The following is a 12,589-nucleotide window of genomic DNA, read 5'->3' on the forward strand; positions in this document are numbered from 1 at the left end:
GCGCCCCTAGTGGTAATAACACCAGCTATAATATTACTACAGCGCCCCTAGTGGTAATAACTCGAGCTATAATATTACTACAGCGCCCCTAGTGGTAATAACACCAGCTAGAATATTACTACAGCGCCCCTAGTGGTAATAACCACAGCTATAATATTACTACAGCGCCCCTAGTGGTAATAACCACAGCTATAATATTACTACAGCGCCCCTAGTGGTAATAACTCCAGCTATGTTACTACAGCGCCCCTAGTGGTAATAACTCCAGCTATGTTACTACAGCGCCCCTAGTGGTAATAACTCCAGCTATAATATTACTACAGCGCCCCTAGTGGTAATAACTCCAGCTATAATATTACTACAGCACCCCTAGTGGTAATAACTCCAGCTATAATATTACTACAGCACCCCTAGTGGTAATAACTCCAGCTATAATATTACTACAGCACCCCTAGTGGTACTAACACCAGCTATAATATTACTACAGCGCCCCTAGTGGTAATAACTCCAGCTATAATATTACTACAGCACCCCTAGTGGTAATAACTCCAGCTATAATATTACTACAGCGCCCCTAGCGGTACTAACCACAGCTATAATATTACTACAGCGCCCCTAGCGGTAATAACACCAGCTATAATATTACTACAGCGCCCCTAGCGGTAATAACACCAGCTATAATATTACTACAGCGCCCCTAGTGGTACTAACCACAGCTATAATATTACTACAGCGCCCCTAGTGGTAATAACTCCAGCTATAATATTACAACAGCGCCCCTAGTGGTAATAACTCCAGCTATGTTACTACAGCGCCCCTAGTGGTAATAACCACAGCTATAATATTACTACAGCGCCCCTAGTGGTAATAACTCCAGCTATAATATTACTACAGCGCCCCTAGTGGTAATAACACCAGCTATAATATTACTACAGCGCCCCTAGCGGTAATAACACCAGCTATAATATTACTACAGCACCCCTAGTGGTAATAACACCAGCTATAATATTACTACAGCGCCCCTAGTGGTAATAACACCAGCTATAATATTACAACAGCGCCCCTAGTGGTAATAACTCCAGCTATAATATTACTACAGCGCCCCTAGTGGTAATAACCACAGCTATAATATTACTACAGCGCCCCTAGTGGTAATAACACCAGCTATAATATTACTACAGCGCCCCTAGTGGTAATAACTCCAGCTATAATATTACTACAGCGCCCCTAGTGGTAATAACCACAGCTATAATATTACTACAGCGCCCCTAGTGGTAATAACACCAGCTAGAATATTACTACAGCACCCCTAGTGGTACTAACCACAGCTATAATATTACTACAGCGCCCCTAGTGGTAATATCTCGAGCTATAATATTACTACAGCGCCCCTAGTGGTAATAACTCCAGCTATAATATTACTACAGCGCCCCTAGTGGTAATAACTCCAGCTATAATATTACTACAGCGCCCCTAGCGGTAATAACCACAGCTATAATATTACTACAGCGCCCCTAGTGGTAATAACTCCAGCTATAATATTACTACAGCGCCCCTAGTGGTAATAACTCCAGCTATAATATTACTACAGCGCCCCTAGTGGTAATAACCACAGCTATAATATTACTACAGCGCCCCTAGTGGTAATAACACCAGCTATAATATTACTACAGCGCCCCTAGTGGTAATAACTCCAGCTATAATATTACTACAGCGCCCCTAGTGGTAATAACTCCAGCTATAATATTACTACAGCGCCCCTAGCGGTAATAACCACAGCTATAATATTACTACAGCGCCCCTAGTGGTAATAACTCCAGCTATAATATTACTACAGCGCCCCTAGTGGTAATAACTCCAGCTATAATATTACTACAGCGCCCCTAGTGGTAATAACCACAGCTATAATATTACTACAGCGCCCCTAGTGGTAATAACACCAGCTATAATATTACTACAGCGCCCCTAGTGGTAATAACTCCAGCTATAATATTACTACAGCGCCCCTAGTGGTAATAACTCCAGCTATAATATTACTACAGCGCCCCTAGTGGTAATAACTCCAGCTATATTACTACAGCACCCCTAGTGGTAATAACTCCAGCTATAATATTACTACAGCGCCCCTAGCGGTAATAACACCAGCTATAATATTACTACAGCGCCCCTAGTGGTAATAACTCCAGCTATAATATTACTACAGCGCCCCTAGTGGTAATAACCACAGCTATAATATTACTACAGCGCCCCTAGTGGTAATAACACCAGCTATAATATTACTACAGCGCCCCTAGTGGTAATAACTCCAGCTATAATGTTACTACAGCGCCCCTAGTGGTAATAACCACAGCTATAATATTACTACAGCGCCCCTAGTGGTAATAACTCCAGCTATAATATTACTACAGCGCCCCTAGTGGTAATAACTCCAGCTATAATATTACTACAGCGCCCCTAGTGGTAATAACCACAGCTATAATATTACAACAGCGCCCCTAGTGGTAATATCTCGAGCTATAATATTACTACAGCGCCCCTAGCGGTAATAACTCCAGCTATAATATAACTACAGCGCCCCTAGTGGTAATAACTCCAGCTATAATATTACTACAGCGCTCCTAGTGATAATAACCACAGCTATAATATTACTACAGCGCCCCTAGTGGTAATAACTCCAGCTATAATGTTACTACAGCGCCCCTAGTGGTAATAACTCCAGCTATAATATTACTACAGCGCCCCTAGTGGTAATAACTCCAGCTATAATATTACTACAGCGCCCCTAGTGGTAATAACTCCAGCTATATTATTACTACAGCGCCCCTAGTGGTAATAACAACAGCTAGAATATTACTACAGCGCCCCTAGTGGTAATAACTCCAGCTATAATATTACTACAGCGCCCCTAGTGGTAATAACTCCAGCTATAATATTACTACAGCGCCCCTAGTGGTAATAACTCCAGCTATGAGGGCGCTCTCATCTAAACCAGTCACTTCTCTCACTCTTAGTAAATAAGCCACGATTGTGTGATGTGTCCCTTGAAATCAGATGGAAACTCCAGACAAGCCGCAGCCACTACCAGATGCCGCAATAAACCCCCCTATTATCCCGGAGTGGGACCTCTCCTCCAACTATGTGCACGTTTTATAACTTTCTATGGGGCAAAGTGATGTCTCCGATTTCATGGCCTCCCGTGAATTAACCCCTGGCTGGCCGCACAGGCAGCCCCTCCCGGGTTCTCCAGTGTCCTCCCGGGCAGGAAGGAGTTAATGTGAAATGTATCAGAGGAAAGAGAAACCCAGCAGAGAGTAATTATAGAGCTGCTGAGATGTGAAGGGAAAGGAAAAACAGGTTTTAATTGTATCCTATTTGGCAGATATGAAGCCAGGCAGATGGCCGCCAAGCCGAGCCAGAATCTCCGACGGACACCGCAATAAATGGGCGGGAACATGACTTTGATCTCCCCATGTAAGACCACACCCACACAGAAAGCCCCGCCCCACACTGTGACATCACAACTGACTGCTTCTGAAGCCAATTACTACGTTACTACATTACATTACTGATCCTGTACTGATCCTGAGTTACATCCTGTAATATACTTCAGAGCTGCACTCACTATTCTGCTGGTGGGGTTACTGTGTACATACATTACATTACTGATCCTGTAATATACTTCAGAGCTGCACTCACTATTCTGCTGGTGGGGTTACTGTGTACATACATTACTGATCCTGTATTATATCCCAGAGCTGCACTAACTATTCTGCTGGTGAGGTCGCTGTGTACATACATTACTAAATCCTGAGTTACACCCTGTATTATACTTCAGAGCTGCATTTACTATTCTGCTGGTGGGGTCACTATGTACATACATTCTTGGTGTCCCACCACGGGTGTTTTTGTCTCTCCTGTGCACCTCTCAAAAATCTTCTCACTCTAGGTTAAGTGGTGATGAAGGGTACTTTGCAGTTTCACCACTAGATGTCAGTATCTTTTATATGCCTATGTATTGCACAGCTGAGGAGGTTCATGGGTTACTGTTTTATGTGTACCATGTGCTCTCTACTTCTAACCAATCTCTTTTCTTCTTTCTTTTGCAAAAACTCATCCTTACCATTCACAGGGGAGATTACTTAGCCCCTGTAGGAAGTTAGTTACTTGGTGGAGGAAGTGCTGTCTCAGTTTTATCTGCATTCTTGTGGGAGAAAGACAAACAGAGCAAGTGTCCCTGCTGTAGCTGTAGTACTACTTCTACTATATCCACTAGGCAGTGCTAAGCACCTTAAAGGGGTTATCCAGCGCTACAAAAACATGGCCACTTTCCCCCTACTGTTGTCTCCAGATTGGTTTTTAAACTCAGTTCCATTGAAGTAAATGGAGCTTAATTGCAAACCGCACCTGAACTGGAGACAAGAGTAGGGGGAAAAGTGGCCATGTTTTTGTACGTGGTCGCGACAACCAGGATGACTGGGAAATGAAGCTATGTAATACGGCCTGTGTACAAAGCACTGGAATTAACAGGGTGAGTGTGTATTAAAGGTGGAGTTCTCCTTTAATGACATTACAAGCAGGGAGGCTGGGAAAGGGGGAGTGGCTGTGACTATCTAAATCACTAAGGGGTCAAGAATGGAAAGTTTATAGCAGGGATAGGATCCTGCCATCGGGCTGTGAAATATCAGGTGGAGTTACCCTTTAAGTTGACTATGTGTCCTCACATTACTGATCCCTCCTTGCCTCATGGCTGATCCTGTCCTTGAAGATGACAATGCCGGCTCAGCAGAGACGGCAGAGGAGCGGATACCCTTGAGCGGATGGAGCTGCTGACTCGGCACTTCTGTGTCCCTGACTGGCTTCTACAAGTCGCGGAGAGCAACAGACAGCGGCCGCATCCGCATGATGACCCAGTCTGTCTGACGGTGACACAAGACAACTGGCCGGCAGCGATTGGCCATGGCGCGCTCCGCTGGCAGTAATGCGAGGGTGACTGCGTCAGCACCGCGTTACACTGTCACCTCTGGGCAGCAATCACTACCCAAAATGTTCTGGAACTATTGTGTACTTATCGTGTCCCATTGCATCGAATAGGCTGTCATGATGGAAAATCCCTTTAAATATCACTAAATGGCGTTGCAATGATTTTGCTTTTCTTGTATCTGAGTTCCAGCTTGTCTACTCCAGTCACATCCAGAGCTGCATTCACAGGTTTCTGTCTGCTAGTAAGTCTACCATGTTGGGTGACATGACACATCCTACACATTGTGTCATTAAATGGTTAAACCACTTCCCTCCATGTGATCCCTGACATATCTGTAAGTCACCTCATCTACCAAAAATGACTCCTTACCCCAGGAAAACAGCTCTGAAGTTTAGGCCACTAGGTGTCTCCCTTACCTGCAATCTTCTGTCCACTGCCTGTTGTTAGGGGGAATCTGTCTCTAGTAACTAGATCGGGACAAATTATAGGAAAGGGAGGTTTAGTATTTGCTTTGTGCAAGAGAGTGACCCTGGGCTACATATCTGCGAGCAGAGCCAATTTGTGGTTTCCCACCACCGTGTTTCTATATCTCCTGGGCACCTCTCAAAAAGGTTTTTTCAGGTTTAAAAGTGGTGATGAGGTGCTCCACAGTTTCGCCACTAGATGTCATTATTTTATATTTGTATGTTTTGCACAGCTGAAGTCAGTATTGGTTTTGTGTGTACCATGTGTTGTTGTGGACCAATAGGAGGTGCTCTCTACTTCTACCCTATCTCTTTTCTCCTTTCTTATGCACACACTCATCCCCACCACTCACAGGGAAGTTCACTTTAGGCCCCTGTAGGAGGAGACACAGGTGGAGGAAGTGCACATTCAGTTCTTACCAGATTCTTAGAGAGGGAAGATGCGAAAACCTACTGTTCTTGCTGTAGTTAAGCCAGGGCCTGGCTAATGCCAGGACCCCTGACAGGGATAAGCGCAGTCTAGTCTAGACACTCCAAGTGTTCAGATGCAGTTAGAGACAACCAGTTCTTTCCGTACTTCTGGCGTCACAACATCTTTGGCTGAGCTGACACAAACACCAGTGATAACATCTGGTGGAGTATAATACCACAAATATGGCTGCTGTAGATGATCCACACCGCTCTTCAAAGGTAAATGAAGGCTTCCCTCTCCCCTCTGGTCACTTATAACACTCAGGGCTCCTGTCTGCTGTATAAATCCCAGTGTATCTACTGCTGTATGTGCACAGTGCTGCAGCGTGATCTCCCCCTTTCCCCTGCATATCAGTGCTGAATGTAACCCCCTCCTTGCTGTGCTGCTATTTCTTTCCTTTCTGTTCACATTGCACCTTGCAAACCCGGTGCATCAGTAACCTCTTCTCCAGTACACAAGAACAATGCAGCCTGTTCAGTCCAGTACCCTGGAGGGTTTTGTGGGCATGCCCTTGCAGATTGGGGGGGGGGGGGGGGTGTAGTTTAAACACATTTCAAGAATGCAGATGCTGAGAGGTATACCAAGAAGTGGGTGTCCCTGGAGGGTTTTGTGGGCATGCCTTTGCCAATTGGGTGTGTAGCTTAAACATGTTCCAAGAATACACAAGAGGAGACATGTCCAAAAATGGGTGTGTCTATGTAGATTGGGGTGGAGTTTAAACTTGTCCTGAGACTATAGATGTTGGGAGCGGTGGGCATCTCTGGAGGGTTTTGTGGGCATGCCTTTGCATATTGTGTTGGGAGCTAAATCGTAAAATGGGCACGTCTGTAATGATAGGGGGTATAGTTTAAACATGCCCCATGAATATAGATCCTGAAGGTGGGCATCCCTGGAGGGTTTTGTGGGCATGCCTGTGCAGATAGGGGGATTAGCTCAGACAAATCTGAACTCTTAATCAGTTATCATGACTAGTGGAAGTTATGTGTAGCCATTGATGTGGATGATGAACTGTGCCAGACATGCGTAGCATTGGCAGGAAGTGTTGTCATAGGGGCAGAGAAATCAGACCTGTGTATAGCGTCTCATCACCTCGTCCTCACCATCTGCGTGTGCGACCACGAGAAGCCTGACTAATACCATGCTCCGGCTGTTCCTATTTTTGAGTTTTTGGCCTCTTTCCATCTGGAAGATTTTAGTAATTTTTTTACAAATTTAAATTTATTTATTTTTTGCAAGAGATTTGCAATTCCTAATGTAAGAGTGACTTCTGTGGAGCGGGATGAAGTCGTCTTACGGTGTCACACCGCGGGGGGCGTGCCATAGGATTAAGCCAGCAGAGAGTTTCGGCTTTGTGTTCGTTCCATCGCAGGCGCCAGGAGGTTGTAGAACGTTCAAAACTAAAGGAATTCTATAAAAACTGGCAGAAAGGTTAAAGGAGAAGTCCGGCCAAAATAATTTTTTTATTTGTTATTACTGTTGGAAAGTTATACAATTTTCTAATGTACATTAATTATGGGAAATGCTCCTATACTGCTATTTCCCTTAATTTAGTGTATCAGGAAGTGTTAGAATTATCTCAGAAGCAGTGACGTCACGACCAAAGGTGTAATTCCTATGGAGAGTCCAGCAGGGGGCGCACTATATATAGAAATCAATGAGTACCATTGACTTCTATATATAGTGCGCCCCTGCTGGACACTCCATTGGAATTACAATGGATGTGTATGTAAATGTAATATACAGTGTTTTTGATTGAATACATTTATGGAATACTTTGGGGAGCAAGTGTCCTTACTGGAGGTGACGGAATACCTTACTGGAGGTGACGGAATACCTTACTGGAGGTGACGGAATACCTTACTGGAGGTGACGGAATACCTTACTGGAGGTGACGGGATACCTTACTGGAGGTGACGGAATACCTTACTGGAGGTGACGGAATACCTTACTGGAGGTGACGGAATACCTTACTGGAGGTGACGGAATACCTTACTGGAGGTGACTGGATACCTTACTGGAGGTGACGGGATACCTTACTGGAGGTGACGGTATACCTTACTGGAGGTGACGGAATACCTTACTGGAGGTGACGGGATACCTTACTGGAGGTGACGGGATACCTTACTGGAGGTGACGGAATACCTTACTGGAGGTGACGGAATACTTAACTGGAGGTGACGGGATACCTTACTGGAGGTGATGGAATACCTTACTGGAGGTGACGGGATACCTTACTGGAGGTGACTGAAATACCTTACTGGAGGTGACTGAAATACCTTACTGGAGGTGACGGGATCCTTACTGGAGGTGACGGGATCCTTACTGGAGGTGACGGAATACCTTACTGGAGGTGACTGAAATACCTTACTGGAGGTGACGGGATCCTTACTGGAGGTGACGGGATCCTTACTGGAGGTGACGGAATACCTTACTGGAGGTGACGGAATACCTTACTGGAGGTGACGGGATCCTTACTGGAGGTGACGGAATACGTTACTGGAGGTGACGGGATACCTTACTGGAGGTGACGGGATACCTTACTGGAGGTGACGGGATACCTTACTGGAGGTGACGGGATACCTTACTGGAGGTGACGGGATACCTTACTGGAGGTGACGGAATACCTTACTGGAGGTATTGCTGCTGCTGCTGTCTCTGCTGCTGAGTGGAGTTGATCGAACATCGGGAAAATCTGCCGCATTAGATTGCTTATGCCTTCCCGGTCCATGGGGAAGGAGGAGACTGCCCGGGTACTGACTGGAATTCTGGGATTCAGCCTAGGTAATAGCCTGGGTAATAGGCTGAATCCCGGATTTCCAGACAGTACCCGGGCACTCTCCTCCTTCCCCATGGACCGGGAAGGCATCAGCAATCTAATGCGGCAGGTTCGTGAATGTTCGAGTTCAATTGAACCTAGGATTTCCCGAGGTTTGATCGACTCTACTGCTGAGCGTATCTGTGCATTAGGAGACGGCACTACAGTATCACATTACACTGGGTGTCAGACTGGAGATAGATCAGGAAGCTTCGCCTCCTAATTCACAGGTACAGACAGTAGGGAGCAGAGACAATGGCGCCTCCTCAGGTACAGACAGCAGGGAGCGGAGACAACGGCGCCTCCACAGGTACAGACAGCAGGGAGCGGAGACAACGGCGCCCCCTCAGGTACAGACAGCAGGGAGCAGAGACAATGGCGCCTCCTCAGGTACAGACAGCAGGGAGCTGAGACAACGGCGCCTCCTCAGGTACAGACAGCAGGGAGCGGAGACAACGGCACCTCCACAGGTACAGACAGCAAGGAGCGGAGACAATGGCGCCTCCACAGGTACAGACAGCAGGGAGCGGAGACAACGGCGCCACCACAGATACAGACAGCAGGGAGCCGAGACAACAGGGCCTCCTCAGGTACAGACAGCAGGGAGCCGAGACAATGGCGCCTCTGTTAAGGTACTTAGGGACTAAATAAGGGTACTTAGGGCCCAGAGCTGCCTGATAATCAGTCTTCATAGAAACGTTCCAGGTACACAGTAAATATGACATTATTTATCCCATATTGTGAACACCGCACTAGTGCTGCCAGGAGAGATGAGCGAATCGCTCATCTAAGCTTCATAGAAAAAAAATATATATACTGTATATGTTATATACCAAGGACGACATGGGCCCCCTTGTGCTTACTGGACACAGGAGGGGGGGGGCGCAAAATTGAATCTTTGCCCCGGGTGCAGGAGACCCTAGCTACACTTCTGGTTTCAGGGGATATTTTGTTACACTGTAAGTGTCAGAGAATAATTGTCAGCGACCCCCCCACTCTCTCAGCCTATCCGAGGATTCTTCCAGAAGGTTCCAACCTATCAGGTGCCTCAGGCAGCTCTACACTGCTTCTCTTGTAGCTGGTCCCTGCCCGTGGGCTGTGGAGCCCCCTAGTAGCTAAACTAGGGAGACGTGAGTATTCTGATTCTACAGGTTCCTGCCACCAGGATTATGGCTTCCTGCTAAAGAGCTACAGGGGCGACTAAATGGGAACCCCAACCTGTCTGTGTCATGGTACAGGGACACTGCTTGGTTCTATGTCCTTCTTCAGTAGGTCCTGACCAAGGACTGTGCTCAGTGGTAGGAGAAGTGGCTTATTCTGCCGAGGTGCCCCCCGACTACTGCTCCATCTTCATGGGGATGGGATTAACTCCACCCACTCACTGATCCTGTATCACACAGAGCACTCGCTAATCGCTGATCCTGTATCACACAGAGCACTCGCTAATCGCTGATCCTTTATCACACAGAGCACTCGCTAATCGCTGATCCTTTATCACACAGAGCACTCGCTAATCGCTGATCCTGTATCACACAGAGCACTCACTGATTGCTGATCCTGTATCACACAGAGCACTCACTGATCGCTGATCCTGTATCACACAGAGCACTCACTGATCGCTGATCCTGTATCACACAGAGCACTCACTGATCGCTGATCCTGAATCACAGAGCACTCACTGATCGCTGATCCTGTATCACACAGAGCACTCACTGATCGCTGATCCTGAATCACACAGAGCACTCACTGATCGCTGATCCTGAATCACACAGAGCACTCACTGATCGCTGATCCTGTATCACACAGAGCACTCACTGATCGCTGATCCTGTATCACACAGAGCACTCACTGATCGCTGATCCTGTATCACAGAGCACTCACTGATCCTGTATCACACAGAGCACTCACTGATCCTGTATCACACAGAGCACTCACTAATTGCTGATCCTGTATCACACAGAGCACTCGCTAATTGCTGATCCTGTATCACACAGAGCACGCACTGATCCTATATTAGGATATGTGCACACTACGGAATCCTGACAGAGCTTACACCCGCTCACGGAACCTGTCAGCCACACGCATTCCTGTCTGTGCAGAGAATAGAATCTATGGCACAGGCGGGAATGCGCATGGCTGCCAGTTTTAAGCTGCGGAATCCGCAATGGGTTTTCTGTCGGGATTCCGTAGTGTGCACATACCCTCACACAGAGCACTAACTGATCCTGTATCACACAGAGCACACGCTGATCCTGTATCACACAGAGCACACACTGATCCTGTATCACACAGAGCACTCACTGATCGCTGATCCTGTATCACACAGAGCACTCGCTGATCGCTGATCCTGTATCACACAGAGCACACGCTGATCCTGCATCACACAGAGCACTCACTGATCCAGTATCACACAGAGCACACGCTGATCCTGTATCACACAGAGCACACACTGATCCTGTATCACACAGAGCACTCACTGATCGCTGATCCTGTATCACACAGAGCACTTGCTGATCGCTGATCCTGTATCACACAGAGCACTCACTGATCCTGTATCACACAGAGCACACGCTGATCCTGTATCACACAGGGCACATGCTGATCGCTGATCCTGTATCACACAGAGCACACGCTGATCCTGCATCACACAGAGCACTCACTGATCCAGTATCACACAGAGCACACGCTGATCCTGTATCACACAGAGCACACACTGATCCTGTATCACACAGAGCACTCACTGATCGCTGATCCTGTATCACATAGAGCACTCGCTGATCGCTGATCCTGTATCACACAGAGCACACGCTGATCCTGCATCACACAGAGCACTCACTGATCCAGTATCACACAGAGCACACGCTGATCCTGTATCACACAGAGCACACACTGATCCTGTATCACACAGAGCACTCACTGATCGCTGATCCTGTATCACACAGAGCACTTGCTGATCGCTGATCCTGTATCACACAGAGCACTCACTGATCCTGTATCACACAGAGCACACGCTGATCCTGTATCACACAGGGCACATGCTGATCGCTGATCCTGTATCACACAGAGCACACGCTGATCCTGTATCACACAGAGCACTCACTGATCCTGTATCACACAGAGCACTCACTGATCCTGTATCACATAATGCACTCACTGATCAATGATCCTGTATCACACAGAGCACACGCTAATCCTGTATGGCACAGAGCACTCGCTGATCCTGTATCACACAGGGCACTCACTGATCGCTGATCCTGTATCACACAGACCACTCGCTGGTCCTGTATCACACAGAGCACACGCTGATCCTGTATGGCACAGAGCACATGCTGGTCCTGTATCACACAGAGCACTCACTGATCGCTGATCCTGTATCACACAGGGCATATGCTGGTCCTGTATCACACAGAGCACACGCTGATTCTGTATGGCACAGAGCACGCGCTGATCCTGTATCACACAGGGCACTCACTGATCCTGTATCACACAGAGCACTCGCTGATCGCTGATCCTGTATCACACAGAGCACTCGCTGATTGCTGATCCTATATCACACAATGCACTCACTGATCGCTGATCCTGTATCACACAGAGCACTCGCTGATCGCTGATCCTGTATCACACAGAGCACTCGCTGATCCTGTATCACACAGAGCACTCGCTGATCCTGTATCACATAGAGCACTCGCTGATCCTGTATCACACAGAGCACACGCTGATCACTGATCCCATATCACACAGAGCACTCGCTGATCGCTGATCCTGTATCACACAGAGCACTCGCTGATCCTGTATCACACAGAGCACTCGCTGATCCTGTATCACATAGAGCACTCGCTGATCCTGTATCACACAGA

At 47.1% G+C, this 12,589-nt stretch overlaps 1 protein-coding gene across 1 annotated transcript in view; it reads left to right on the forward strand.

The window, feature by feature from the left end:
* Positions 1-6,117: 6,117 nt before the first annotated feature.
* PMEPA1 (prostate transmembrane protein, androgen induced 1) overlaps positions 6,118-12,589 on the forward strand; it is a 172,353-nt gene continuing 165,881 nt past the window's right edge. Inside the window, exon 1 of the mRNA XM_069951448.1 lies at positions 6,118-6,135. The gene's annotated coding sequence lies outside the window, so the exon portion shown is untranslated. The remainder of the gene's footprint in view (positions 6,136-12,589) is intronic.

Source organism: Dendropsophus ebraccatus, chromosome 14, assembly GCF_027789765.1.
Source record: "Dendropsophus ebraccatus isolate aDenEbr1 chromosome 14, aDenEbr1.pat, whole genome shotgun sequence".
NCBI classification, from domain to species: Eukaryota; Metazoa; Chordata; class Amphibia; order Anura; family Hylidae; genus Dendropsophus; species Dendropsophus ebraccatus.